Source organism: Lolium rigidum, chromosome 3 (genome assembly GCF_022539505.1).
Source record: "Lolium rigidum isolate FL_2022 chromosome 3, APGP_CSIRO_Lrig_0.1, whole genome shotgun sequence".
Taxonomy (NCBI): domain Eukaryota; kingdom Viridiplantae; phylum Streptophyta; class Magnoliopsida; order Poales; family Poaceae; genus Lolium; species Lolium rigidum.
In genome coordinates this window covers 119,140,813-119,156,372 of record NC_061510.1, presented here as the reverse complement: position 1 = coordinate 119,156,372, position 15,560 = coordinate 119,140,813, and positions in this window count along the sequence as shown.

The following is a 15,560-nucleotide window of genomic DNA, read 5'->3' as shown; positions in this document are numbered from 1 at the left end:
CTCCGGTGGTGGTGGCGGCGGCGGCGGTGGTGGTGGTTCACCTACACCTCCTTCACGTCAGCCGACGCCGCCCCCCAATTCACCTCTGGCGGGTAAGCAGACGCCACCCCCCAGTCCTTGTCCGGCGGGTGATCAGACGCCGCCCCCCCTCAATCCACCTCCGGCGAAGAAGCAGAAGCAGTCTTGGGTTATTAACCCGGAGCCTTATGTACCTGCAACCACAAAGATACCAGAGCCATCACTGAAGCCTCTCCCCACAAGGCCTTGGGAACGTAGTGCCGAGGAAGTCGACGCACATGCGTCTGCTGATTATGAGAAATGGAAGGCGGACTGCAAGAAGAAAAGAGAGCCTGAGCCCAAGCAAGTATTTTCTGAGAAGGAAAAGAGTTGGGCTAAGTCATTTTTGAACACACCGTCCCAAGCCGCGAAGAATCTGCCTGACGACTATGAACGTGAACTTCGTAGGCAAGCACTCGCGGTCAAGAGGAACCAAGAGTTGGCGGAGAAGCAGGAGGAGGCCGAGAAATAATTAGAAAGCAAAAAAGGGGGGAAACAAGTTGCCTAGCTCGGGGAACAAAGTAAACAATCGATCGCCCCGCTCATAGTGAAAGCCGCCGGTCCGGACGATGCCCCCGATATCATAGCAGCTGCGGCAGCACAGGGATTGACTGTAGCGAGTGCCACAGAACAAGCGGCCAACTTAGGTCTGACTCTTCGTGCACTGTTAGGCCTTGATGAGGCGCCAATGAAGGACGTAGTATTTACATATGTGCCGAATGGGCCTCTCGTCGAGCCTGCGCAGGAAGAGGATCTACCTCGACAAATGAAAGGTCTGCTAAATTGGTACAAGGGTTACATAAAACTTAAAAACGCCAAAGAATATATTTATGCGGAAGTTAGACATGAGCATCACTTCAAACATTACTATATAACAATTCATCGGAGTGAATTGTTCCAGCTGTTCAATCTGCGCGAGCTCGACAAATCTATCATCAGTTGCTATGTTCTGTAAGTGATTTATTAATTTCTACCCCATCTCGTTCACTGCCTGCACTATAAATATATATATTGTCCTAACTATCTTGTTGTGTACGCTATTATGCAGAATGAAGAGGCGGGAAATGCGAATAAGGCGCATCCATGATGTTGGGTTCATTGACCCACAAATCATTAATTCATATGTGTTAGAACACCACCCCGCCGACGTGGAGGATGACCTGTGGCGGTTTCTTATAAAACAGGAACTCAAAAGTGATATTCTATTTCCTTACCATTTTGGGTGAGTGTTTCTGTCTTGAGCACATTCTCTTTTGTTTGCTCCATTCATGGTATGTGGCTAATCGATGAGTTATGCATGACTGTGCATTTATCGTGTCCGCAGGTTCCACTGGATTCTGCTAGTAATTCAAATTCAGAACTCCACAGTTCTCGTCCACGACTCTCTGAATATGGATCTGAAGCATTGGTCCGACATGAGAAAAATGATGCAAAAGTAATTATTTTCATTCGTTTGCGCTCTATATCGATCGGCCTATTTCGTTCATCATTTCCTAATATCAAGTAACTAATTAATAAGTCTCTTGTTCATTTAATTTTCTTTGCCTTGTAGGGTTTGGAGACGGTTCGTAGATCAAAAGGTCGGTGAATTCAAAAAAGAGCTACAATTTAAAAGGGCAAAGACTGCGACTGGGGATATTCAGCAACCGGGGACCAATCTATGTGGATACTATGTTTGTGAGAGGATCCGGAGATACACCACTGAGCGGCAGCCGTCTGAGAATAACTTCAAGAGGATTAACCTCCGGACGACGCTTAGTCCAGAAGCTCGCTTCTGACCACTTCAAGAGGAACTAGCTGGATGGTTCGCGAGGGAAGTCATCGATCCTAGAGGAGAACACTATGTAGAGGACGTAGAACTTTATATGCACTAAATTATGTATGGAAACTTGTTCAAAATTGTATATGGTCATCCGATATTGAATATATATTGTATATTCCTCTCGAATTCTTTTTGGTTCTAATTTCAAATTTGTTTGAAATTGTACATTCATATGCATGTATGTAGTACCGTAGAATATGTGAAACTCCTTCAAAATTAAAATAAAACACAAAAGAAAATAAAACAATACAAATTAAAAAGAAACCAGGTTTAGGGGGGCTAAAACCCTAAACCTGCGGTGGCCTTTAGTCGCGGTTGGCGAGGAGAACCGCGACTAAAGGTCCTCCGTCCCGAAGGACTGCTGGCGGCCACGTGGAGGCACCTTTAGTCGCGGTTCGTAATGAACCGCGACTAAAGGGGGGCCTTTAGTCGCGCTTATTTGGTCGCGGTTGCGCAACCGCGACCAATGGCAGTTGCGAACCGCGACCGATGGCCTTTTTTCTACCAGTGAATGAAAGGGAAAAGAAAGAAAAAGAGCGCACCCAGCTCGACATAAGATTCTCGGGGACGCAGACTGTCACTAGTAGGAAACTAGCTATAAGTAGAATGCCTTTTTCGCACACCAAATAACCATGCACCACTAAAAAGATCCGTAGCGCATCTAGGTACGTGCGGCACTAAATAGTGACATTTATGTGGTGCATCAACTCTCAATGCGTCACAGAATTTAGCCTTTTCGTGGCGCACTAATTCTCCATGCGCCACAGAAATCTGCTCGGACCCATAAACAATTATTGAGTTGGCCAATTTTGAGTAATTCTGTGACGCATGAAGCTGGATGCGCCATAGAAATGTAGCCTTTCTGTGGCACATGTGGCCAAATGCGCCACAGAAAGAAACATTTATGTGGCGTATAGAGCTATATGCGCCACGAAAGTTTTTTCAACCGTTCACGCACCACGACACCCCCGCCCCCGGATCGCCTTTTTAGTGTTCAGAAAATCACATAAAATTATAAAACCTTTTTAAAACTTTCCTTTGAACTGTACTTATAATAAGTGGTATACTTACAGGGGAGAATGAGTTACATCCGAATTCAACCGCATTTGGGCGTTAAACAAATTTACAGAATCGGCCAATTCAAAAAAGAAAAAAATTTACGGCAAAGTCAAGATTTTTTCCCAGCAAAATAAAAAAATTCGAAAAAAAAATTCTTTGCCGCATCAAATGACATGTGCCACCGAATTGTTAGGGCATCTCCAGCGGCGCGACACATTTTAGCGTTCGCGCCGTCCGTTTGCGTCGGCCGAAGTGGACGAAATCGACCGCGCGTCCGCGCGCGTCGGGGGTGGCTCCAGCGGCACGACGCATTTTTTGGCCGAATCATTTTTTGTAAACATGAAACATAATTTACATAGTTAAAACATGAAAAAAAACCCTAACGCCTACTGCTGCTCCTCGTCGCTGTCGAGCACGATGAGCTCCGGTATCACCCACGGCCAGTAGCCAGCCAGGGGAGGGTACGCCGGGCGCCCCGCCGGTGCTGGAGGTGGAGGAGGCTGCGGCTGTGGCGGCGGTGGAGGCGCCCAGGGCTGCGACTGTGGCGGTGGTGGAGGCGCCCAGGGATACGGCTGTGGCGGCGGTGGAGGAGGCGCCCAGGGATACGGCTGTGGCGGCGGTGGAGGAGGCGGCGCCGAGTCCAGTAGCGCCTGTCGAAGGGCTTCATCCTCCGACAGGCCGGGCGACATGATGCCGGCACTAGTGGAAAAAGCCCTAACTGTGGCGCACCATTTTGGCTTTCTGTGGCGCACGAGGCAGTCGCCACAGTTGCCACGCGACTAGTATTAGAATTCTGTGGCGCAGTAATAGGTGCGCCACGAAGTTTGGAATTACGTGGCGCACGGCTGTTCGGTGCGCCACGGAATCTTAGACTTCGTGGCGCACCATTGATCGTGCGCCACGGAATTTGGCGCCAGATTTCGTGGCGCACTACCTCTCCATGCGCCTACAGAATATTTGTAAGTTTTTGTGGCGCACCGCCGGTTCATGCGCCACGGAATGTTAATTTTTGGATTTTCGAATTTTTTCCATTTCTGCGAGTATATAGTGGTATTTCACAGGAAATATACAGATATATACAAGAAATACATAGCACATTCCAGAAATAACAGAATTACTCACAAATGACACACAAATGACATGATACACACAAGTCTTCATCATTACATCATTTAGATCCAAATTACACAAGTAGAAATGTGTTTGATCGTCGCATACACATACATGTGTTCATCTCGTCTCATATGCACATGCATCGTCACCGGCCACCTAGACTAAAGTAAAGTAGAGTACAACCGCGGTGGCGGTGAGTAAGAGGGGGACCAAGAACTTCAGCCGGTTCTTCTTCTTGCCCACGTGTGCCCTCCAGCCGTGCTACCGCCTCCTCTCTAGTCGCGTATCCCTTGTAGCTGTTCCCGCTGAACTTGTGCACCTGTTCGAGACAGTCCTGCCACTCCTCGTAGACACCTGGAACCCGACCCTTGTACACAACGTACGTCGGCATCTCTATTGACAAGGGCATATTAGTATATCATATTAGTACATCATGCATATATATATATGTTGATAAATATTAGACCAAAGTATATAGTAAAGTTGAGCACGGCAACAATAAGTTTGCGACACGCACACACAAGACGACGTCCACCGATACACATAAACCGATGAACATAGTACTTAGAGTTTAATTACGACCCACACAAAAGACCACGTCCATCGATATATATACAAACTAACCGATGAAGATAGCTAGTTTATCACACACTAAGTCAAGGCTCGCGAGGGCTCCGGGAACGGCTTGTACGAGATCTTTTGTAATCCACGTCCTCGTGTCACCCCGCGCTTTGAGGCGGTGCTCGATGTCCCTCTTGCATAACGCTCTACCCTGGTGCAAGGGCCCTCCCCTGTGGTGACGTCTTGAATGATGATATGTGATAACTTGACCCTGGTATCTCGGAAGTCTTCTCCGAGGTCATCATCGTTGATCCGCGCCAACTTTTCGGCCCATCCTCGGAGAGCAGATGGTAAACGCAAGTTACGGCTATCCCGGACAAACCCTTTTAGGTGATGCATGACATAGAAGGCGTCCGAGTGCTGTTTTCCGGCTGCTTGACACGGGGAACTCGAACACGTGCTTGAACTTGTGTTTACCATCATCCCTGAAACATTCCGCCTTTTCTTTGAAGGCGCCTCCCTTTTGAAGTAGCCCTCGAGAGCATCATCTAGCACACCCCTTATTCCGGCGTAGTTCTTCTTTTTCGCACTCCCCGAGTCGAAATAGGTGGCAAGAGAAAACTTCGGGGCAATGGAGATGAGTACGCGAGTGCGTGTCTCCGCGCAACACAAATTTGGAACAAGATCGAGGTTGGAAATGAGCAATGGAAAAGAAATTTATTACAGGGCTAGCGGATGTGTACTTACTCGGGAAAGTAAGCCAAGAGGATGTTGTCCTTCCTCTTGTTGTCCAAGAAGCACTTCGTAGGTACAACGAAGCCCGTACCCGCACCGCTGATAAGTTCAAGCGGCTTTCACGCATGTAGTAGGGGTCCGCTATCGCGACGTCCGGGGTACTCTCTCTCTTGATCTTCATCGCCGGATTGAGCGCGAATAGGCGGACCAAGTTATAGTCCAGCCTTCTCGCGTGGAATAGCTTGAAGATGTCCTCGTACGCTATAAAGAATATATCCGCGGGGGCATCGGTGACGAAGCCCACATCTCTTGGCACCTTGGCCAGTGAAGACCGGGTAATTTGGATCTTTGTCCTTAAGAAGGATACTCTCTAGGACCAGGATACTGTCTCGCAGAGGCGAGCATATCTCCGGAAGCAAGGTGTTGCAGCTCCGGACCCGGTATTGGTTTGCCAGCTTCATGCATTCTGGTCAAGCCATCCTTGCTGGGAGGTACCATGGAGTCCCGATGACGGATCGTCGGAGGTGGCTGGCTCGCAGACTTCTCCTTGTTCTTACTAGGTCTTTTACGGGGCTTCTTCGGAGCAACGGCCCCTGACGCTTCAAACTGCTCGTTGACCTTGTTGATCAGCGTATTGGGGCTGAAGATGTTTGCGGCGGTTGGCTCTTGTGTATCGGCTGCCGGAGGCGTCTCTTGAGAGAAGCCGCGGAACACCAGGCGCTGTTTGGTTCCCTTGGGTGGGCCAGCTGGTTCGTCGCGAGCGCGGTATGCTTCTTCATGCGCGCCCGCCACGTACAAATCATCTATGTCGGCGCCGGTGTTGAGGTAGGCATCGACGTCTACCGGCCCATCATCATCGATGTCATCTTCGTTGGGTGATGGGATGGGCGATAGCGGTGCAGCGGCCTTGCCTTTAGGCTCCGCCGGTGGCGGTTGAGGCGAGACTCTCCCGGCAGTTTCTTGTGGCGGCTTGTTGTGGCGGTGACGACGGGAGGAGCTGCCCTCCGAGCGAGCGGCCGGACGATCGGCTGCCGGATGATCGAGGAGGCGCCGGTGGAGCGACCCCCAAGAAGGATGCGGGTCTTTGGCCATACCATGGTATAGCCATGGCAGTTCTCAAGCGTCGAGTGCTCGTCGGCTCCCTCGGGCTGTATTGGGGGGTCCATGTCTTCGCACCCCGGCAACACCCGACCCAAAGTGACCTTCGGGACGTTGGCGTCCATAGCCACGGTGTGCAACGTGGTGCTCTTCGGTTGTATGATCATTCCCGTGGCAACATCCTTCAACTCGCCGCCGGGCGCGCGGTGAAGGAGCACGCAAGGAGTGTCCCGAGTAATGTTGGGCATCATTAATTAGATAGCCGGGTATCAAAACGCATGAAGGAGATGGCATGGAATAACTAATTAGTTAAGTACCTTGGTGATGGCGTTGAGCTGTGCTAATGTGGAGACAGTGGCGGCCGGCCTATCAATCTTCCGCCGCTCGGGTGCATTATGAAGCACCACCGCCGCCGGCTGCGCCTTGGTAGCCTCGGCAGGATCGGCGGGGGCACCGGTTCATCCAACTCCATCGGCTGCCCCGCGGCGATGGTGGGCGGCGGGGTAACCAGATCCGGAGATGGCGACGCGTTGAAGATCGAGTTGCTTGGCCCCGGCGCTAGGCACTTTTATCGACCCCACCTGACCGGCCGCATTCCACGCAGCTATCCCCTCGATGACCCGAGGGGCAGGAAATCGCGGAGCTTCTTCTCGAAAAGCTTGTCCACCTCATCTTTGTCCATCGAGTTTGCCTGTTTTCCTCGAGCATGGAGACCTTCTTCCTCAGCTCTTCCACCTCGGCTTTATCCTCTTCCGACATCGCGCTCCTCCTTCTCTTCTTGCTGCTTTCCTCTTTGTAGTACTCGCGAAACTTCATGCTTGTACCAAAGCCGCGAGACACGTCCGGCCGACGTCGGCGGCTTGGATACTGGCCTCTCCTTGAGGATATTCAACGCCCTGTTGAAAGGCGTGTCCCACGGCTCCGTCGAGCCCCGGGACGACGATTCGGCCTCGGGGAGATCGGCCTTCGCCAACTGCTCGTTCGCGGACAAGGATAGGGTGAACACATTTAGGGCATTGCATTCACGTCATATATGTAATATGTGCAGCAATGGACCGCGCGAGTAAATTCCCTTACCGGCTTTTCCTCGAACTTCCTCACGTCGTCATGCTCGGTAACGAATTCCATTGTATTCCTGTCCGGAGTGTAGCGGGCCCGGACAAAGTACCTCACCTGCAGGTCCGCAATTTTCAACCATGGGTTCGGTTTCCCGGCACGTGCAAGTTCTTCGTCCTCCTTTTCCCAAATGGGAATCTTTCCTCTATAACCGCCGCTTCCAAGGTGATGTGCTCCTAAGTTGAGCTCATGCATTTGTCTACCCCACTCCGTCCATGCTTTCGCATCCTCGCTATCCAGCCGCTCCTTGAATATACGGAACTCTGCTTCATCGAGCATCGGCTCACCCTTCTTAATACTCTCAAAGCTTTCACCTTTGTCGATCTTGGCCTTCACCCGGCTTTTCCAGCTGCTCAGGGCGTTGCTCATCTTCGTGATGGCCAACTTATTCACCGGGTTGGATCTTTCCAAGTTATTGTATGGCGCCGGGAATGTGTACCGTCGGTGAAGCTTCCGAAGGCAGAGCTCGACCAAATGCTCATTGCCTTCACCTCGGATATTCACCGTGTTGATCGACATGCTTTCCCGGACAATGCACCCGAGTTGCATGCCGTACCCGGCGGCAACAGCCTCCGGCTCCTGTGGTTGCCCACTTTCGGAGACCAATGTGATCTCGCTGGTGGTGTTGGCGAGCACCGTCGGCTTCCGATCCTTCCGCGGCTTCTTCTTCTTCTTAGCAGCCGGGTTGCCGCTGCCGTCAGCCTCCCCGACGCCGTCACCCCCCATGTGGTCGCCGCCGTCGGTGGTGGGTTCATCTTCCTCCTCCTCCCCAGCTTCAGTCATCTGACGGTCAGCTCCGACTTCCTCCGCCGCCAAGTCCACCTCCTCCTCCTCTTGTCGCTGGGAGGGGCCGAATTCCCAGAACTCGACGTTCGCCGCTCTGGCTTCCTCTTCGAGGGTCATGGCGGCCTTAGAAGTGCCGGCCACGTTGTCGTCGGCCGACATATTTGCAATTTCTATAAAGAAGAGGATGAAATCTATTAGTACAATTGTCGGCCGGAAAATTCGGCATGACCTTTGCTAATTTTTGGACATAGGAGCCCCATTTCTCAACCGAAACGGAAGTGAATCAACGTTTCGGGAGAAATGGGCAGCTCATTTGAAGTCCCTGCAACATATAATGCAACATATACACAGTACCACCATCACCATCACCATCACATACACACCATCCCCACCATCACCAGCATACACACACCATCAGGTCCATCACCATCACCAGCACATACACACCATCCCCACCATCACCATCACCAGCACATACACACCATCAGGTCCATCACCATCACCAGCTAGTGACTTATACAACAACAGCAGCAACAATATATAAATTTTATGATAGCAACAATTGCACTTATACAATTATACAGCAGCAGTAATAAAATTGTGTGTACAGCAGCAGCACATACACACCACTACTGCATGCCACTACAGCTGCCAATATAATGCTCCAGTATACATGTAAAATTGATAAATGAATATAATTGAACATTTCAAATAAATGAAATTGATAAATGAATACCAGTATACAAGTATACAAGTATAGCTAGCTACTGCATGCCACTACTGCCACTACTGCCTGCAACAGAAGTAATTATGTGACTTCATTTTATACAGTTGGAACTTTCCAACTAATGCAAGAGCATTCTTTCATGGAGCATTTCACTGAATTATAGCTAATTATGTGAACTTCCAAATTTTAGTTTACCCATATTAAATAAAGGAACTTGGGTTCCATGGTGGACTAAAACAGAAGTAAAATTCCTTTTCAGAGTTCCTAGAGCTCAAGCAATTAACCTGTACATACACCTACAGCTTGCTTGCTTTCTTCATCACAATACAATGATAAACACTAAGCCACTACTGCTTGCTTGCAAGCAACAAAAAAAATTACAACCCAACAGATTGCTATGAGTTGCTCATTATATTCTTCAAGCAAATAAACCCTACCCTGAACCATGAAGCAAAAATATACAAGCAAACTACCAAAGTCACTTTGCTTGCAGAGGGGAAATGACTTGCTTGGCTGCAGCCAAGCAACAGCAACAGCCAAGCATTATACATGTACAAAATACATAAATGAAGCAACAACCAGGGCATGGAAGTGTTATCAATGCTAAATTTCCCAACAACCAGGCTTTGTTTTGGCCCAACTAGTCTGACAGCTTGGACTACTAAATGAAGCAACAAACTTATTTGTGCTTTTCAGAGTTCATCACAGAGGAAAAAATAATGCCAGTAAGCATCCAAAATACAAGCATAAGACTACTACTGCTATACACATTTACTGCTTGCAATAATATACCAAAAATGATCATTTGTGCTTTTCAGAGTTGCTAATAAACCAACTATACATGTACTGTAGCATATCATATAAACCACTGTAGCATATCTTGCCTACTGTACCATATCATGTAGCATATAATTTATCTGCAAGCAAGCTCATTTTCTACAAGAATTTAGTGATATAATTTATCTGCAAGCAAGCTCATTTTCTACAAGAATTTAGTGAGATAATTTATCTGCAAGCAAGCTCATTTTCTACAAGAATTTAGTGAGATAAATTCTCTGACTTAGTGGATATAATTTATCAATTTAGTGACATATTGCACTAAGATTGTGATAAATACTGTTTAATTTATCAATTTAATACAACTTGTTTTGATGTAGTTCACAAACAGCTTATTTTTACTTATATAATTCATGCTTGTAAATTATCTGGGGTTGTAGCAGATCCAAAACAGCTTGTTTTGGATCTTGGTTGCAGCAGAATTAGCCAACAGGCATGTATTCCAAGCATTCAACAACATATATCTACAAATGCAAGCACTAGGCCATCTAAAACAGGAACTAAGCACAAATGCAGCTCGGGCCTAATCCTAGATATCCCATTCCATAATTTGTAGAACCTAGCACTCAATCTACACACATAGAGCGCATCAGATCCCACCCTGGAACCGGAACCAGCACACGCACTTGCCGAATCGAGAGACGCGCAAATAACTGAACCGAAATCGGACCGCGAGGCAGCGACGGAGATACAGTAAAGGGAGACGGGGCGGCTTACTCGGTGAGATCTCCGAGCAGGCGCAGGATCCCGACGAGGCCCCCCTTGGTTGGACGAGGGCAGCGGTCGGGCGGCGGTTGGACGGGCGGCGGGCGAGCAGCAGCGGGCGAGGGCGGCGCTCCTCCGTGTCCTGGGCGGCGCTCCTCCGTGTCCTGGGCGGCGCTCCTCCGGGTCTTGGGCGGCGGCGAGGCGAGCACAGAGCGGAGAGCGGCGAGGCGAGCACAGAGCGGCGGCGGCGCGTAGTGTGTTGGGATCGAAGAAGAAAGGTTGGGGAAGAAGAAAGGGGGCGAACCGCTCGGGATATGCTAAGTGTGGAAATTCTGTGGCGCACCAAACCTAGCATGCGCCACAGAATTTCAAGATTCTGTGGCGCATGTTGGGTTTGGTGCGCCACAGAATTTCCATACTTAGGCATATATATAGTAACCGGCCGGCCGTGTGGGTTGTGGAATATGCCTAAGTGTGGCAATTCTGTGGCGCACCAAACCCAACATGCGCCACAGAATTTCAAGATTCTGTGGCGCATGTTGAGTTTGGTGCGCCACAGAATTGCCACACTTAGGCATACTTTTAAATTCCTGCATCATATATTAGCTAGTGTTTTATGAATTTTTAAAAGTATTTCCTTTAATACATTCCTAGTGTATTATTCCAAGAAATAAATGAAGGTTCAATTATGCAAGTTAATTTATATAGATAATTCAAAAAAGTACATATATGGATGCTTGTGTCATACACACACATATACACACTTGTGTTTTTGCGAAAGTACATAGTACACAAAAAAAGCCACAATTGAACTTCTCGGTTCCGATCGGTGGCTAGCTAGCGTTTCTTGATAATGTTCTTGCCCTTCTTCATCGCGGTTGTTGAATACTTTAGCCCGGCCACCTTGAGATTTCTTCTCGTGTACGGGCAACCTTTAGCCGGTAGGGTGGTCTTCCTTCTTACTTTCGAATAAGTAGTAGGCTTGTCGAAGTACTTGTCAAATTCCTCTTCGATCTTCGGATCGCCGTTCTTGTCGATGTCTTGCTTGTCGGCTTCTCCTTCCATTCCGATGATGCTCCTCTTGCCCCTCCTCACGACCACACGGCTGGGCTTTGACGGGTCGGTAATGAAGAAGCATTGGTCAACTTGGCTAGCGAGCACCCACGGCTCATTTTTCGCGGAGGGGTCTTCGATTTGGCATCGGGTATAACCATGGTGGTGAAATATAGTCCATCTTTTTCGACGCTCTTGGCCCATCTCACACGGAACATCGGCATCATCACTCCAACGTAGTCGAGTTCCCAAATCTCCTCGATCCTTCCGTAGAATCTTTCCTTGACATCAGTCTTGTCATCGGTGTAGGATAGCATAGTTACTCCTGAGTTTTGATATTCGCTATTCTTGTCCTTTTCCTCGGTGTAGAATCTATAGCCGTTGATGTCGTACGGCTGATAGGTCCTTACGTTGTGCCGGGTCCCTGTGACGGGGAGAATATGAGTTTACGCTCTTCAGTAGAAGGCATCGGTGCGGGACTTTCCAGTAGCCTTTTCTTTAACCACCCCGTGAAGGTGGAGTTGTGCTCTTTCGTAACGTCCCCTGTTTTCCTCGGCCGTCCTAGGTCGATGAACTTCTGCTCGATTAAGCTTTTGTGCTTATCCACCCAAGGGCTGACCAATTCTATGTGTTGTAGCGCGACTCGGTGTGCCCTGTCAAAGTCGGCGTGTCGACCAGCGATGCCGACATGCATTGCGCGGTAGCCCTCGCGGTGACCAAACCCTGCTAGCCTGCCGACGTGCTTCCTGGTGGGCAGACCGACATCCTCGTTCTCGGTGCTTAGGTAGTTACGGCGGAAGGAGATGCACTCGTAGGTGAGAAAGCCCTTGGCTATGCTTCCATCCGGACGGGCCACTGTTGCGAACGAATCCTTTGATGACACCGTTCAACCTTTCGAATGGCATCATGTTGTGCGGGAATGTCGGCCCGAGGTGGATGATGTCATCCACTACATGGACAAGCGAGATGCACCATGATGTCGAAGAACGCTGGCGGGAAGTAAATCTCGAGCTCGCATAGTATCTCGACGATCTCTTCTTGTAGCCTGTTGAGCTGCTTAACGCCGATGGACTTCCTAGAGATGACGTCGAAGAAGTTGCAGAGGCCAAACAACGTCTCGCGGACGTGGTCGTCCATTATCCCTCGCATCGCAACGGGAAGTATCCGTGTCATCGGCACGTGACGGTCGTGAGACTTCATCCCGCTAAACCTCTTCTTCGCTACGTCCGGATATCCGCTTATCTTCCCCGAGTAACCGTGAGGAACTTTTACTCCTAGGAGGCACTCGAAAAACCTCTCGAGCTCCTCCTCGCTCGGAGTGAAGCGAGGCAGGTTTAAGTACCACCACCTCATTCTTCTTAGCCCTTTTGTGGTGACCACTGAGTCGTTTCCGTCCGTTCATCATCATCATCACTATCGGTGGGAGTCTTGAAGTTCTTTCTTGAGGCCAAGCAATTTCAGGTCGGTTCTTGCTTTCGGGCCATCCTTGGTCCTCTCCGGCATGTTCATCGAGTGCCAAGTAGGCTCTCGGTAACGTTTTCGTGATGTGCATGACATCGAGGCTATGGGGCGTGTGGAGGACCTTCCGATACGTCGGGTCCCGGAAAACGGACCTCGCTTTCCATACTCCCGGCGGCGGCGATTCCCGCGGTCGCTTCTTTCCGGCGCGGGGCACTCTTCCCAATTTTCCAAAAGCTCGGATATTTCTTCGCCGCTCCTCGGTCGTGGGGCTCTTCAGAGCTCCTCTTCGCCGTTGAACGGATCCTTGCGTTTTCTCCACGGGTGATCGAAGCGAAGCCACATTCGAGTCCCTTGGAACACGGTTTTACAAGACCCGGGAGGCTTCGGCAGCTGCGGATGCGGGGTCTTATCCATGCACTTGACACATCCCTTGAATCCGTGGTTCACCTGGCACGATACATATGCGTAACCGGGATAGTCCCGCACTGTCGTTAGCAATGCGGCTCGAGAGGGAAATAATCTCTTTTGTACGCGTCCCAAGTACGGGCCGGCGTACGCCACGGCGTGGCTAACTCCTCTTTCAACGGACCGAGATACGGATGCATGTCCACGCCCGGTTGTTTTGGCCCCCGAATAAGAATACTCATGTGTACGTACCGCTGCTTTGTGCACGGCCGGGGGGAGGTTGTATGGCCATACAAACACGGGCCGGGTGCTATGCGTGCTACTCGGTTTCCAAAGGGATTGATTCCGTCGGTGCTCATGCCCGGACGAATGTTCCTCGGTTCGCTCCCGAACTCATCTGCGAACTCAATGTCCAACGCATTCCAGCGGCTAGCGTCTGCGGGGTGTGTCGGGATCTTGCCCTTCTCCGGATCATCTGCGGGCTTCTCCCTTTCCGCGTGCCATTGCATGAGCTTTGCTTCCTTAGGATCTACGAAATACTGCTGCAGACGGGGAGTGATAGGAAAGTACCAGACAAATTTCAGAGGAACTTTCTTGTTCCCTCTCTTGTACCGTCCTTGGCCGCACACCGGACATGTGGTTCTATCCTTGTACTCATTCCGAAAAAGTGCACAATCATTGATGCATGCGTGGTACTTTACGTGCGGTAGGTCGAGTGGGCAAACTACTTTCTTGGCCTCGTCGATACTTGTCGGCAATGTGTTGTCCTTGGGAAGACGAGCATGCCAGGATTTCATGTTATCGGCTGAAGCTGCTGTCGGTCCATTTGTGTTCCGCCTTCATCTCCGGACACTCGAGCGTTACACTCAAGCGTGTATCCTCGGGCCGGCACCCTGGATACAATGGAGTCATCCCGTCTACCTCCATTTGCGCCGGCTTGGCTTCGGGTTTGGCGTTGCCCGTGTCCTTCGGGAGAAGCTCTTGAACATGAGGGTCCCGCGGGGCCGACGTTAGCGGCGTACTGCTTGCTCTCGGCATCTCCACCACCATCTCCTCCGGCATCATCATCTCCTTCATCGCCCTCTCCTTCCTCATGATGAACACCATGTTCGGGAGACTCTTCGTCTTCTCGCCCGATGTCGGCCTCTTCTTCATGACCACCATTTGCCGCCGGCTCCTCATTGAAGCCGAGCATGAAACCGCACATGAGTAGGTGTTCCTCCGGGTGTCCAGAATCAGGGTCGATCCACTGCCGAAGTCCGCATGTTCGACACAGACATCTTATCAGGGTCCTGTTGTTCCTAACCATGTCGGCCTTCACGTTCACCTTGTATCTAACCACTTGGCCTTCCCTCATATGGATGACCATGGTTGATTGCATCATACATATATAGAGCAAAAGAGAGTTAATTAGAACCACACACACCATGCATAAACACACATGCATGCATGATCGCCGGAAAATTTCGACATGACCTATCCTAAAAGTGGGACATATGGCTAGTGCAAGAATTTGCCGAAATGGAAATGAATCAACATTTCGGCAAACATCCATGCACCACACGCCGGCACAAACCAACAACACAAATAAGCTTCTTCGCAAGCAAACATTCAACCACAACACAAAGCTCAACACATATAAACATCATCTTCTCGCCACCGCAAACCGTCGGGAGCGCGATAATAATCTTCACCTACAAAACATCCATACACACAAAACATGCATCCAATAGTACTCAACCTCTCACAAATCTACCAACATCATGGTGGAGCAAGAGGATGGGGTGGTGGAGACAAAACAATGGACCATGCAAGAGGGAAAGTGGAGGAGGAGGGAAAGAGAATTGTGGTTTTTAGTACCCCTCTACAAGTTGGTGTGGCTTCCCCTCACAAATATGCCCACAAAATAGGCTTAGAGCTATCAACAATGGAGAAAAGTATGACCAAAATGGAGTGGGAGAGAGGAGGAACACGAGCTGGTTGGAGAAGACAAGAATGGAAAGGGTGGTGGGTGGAAGAAAAGAG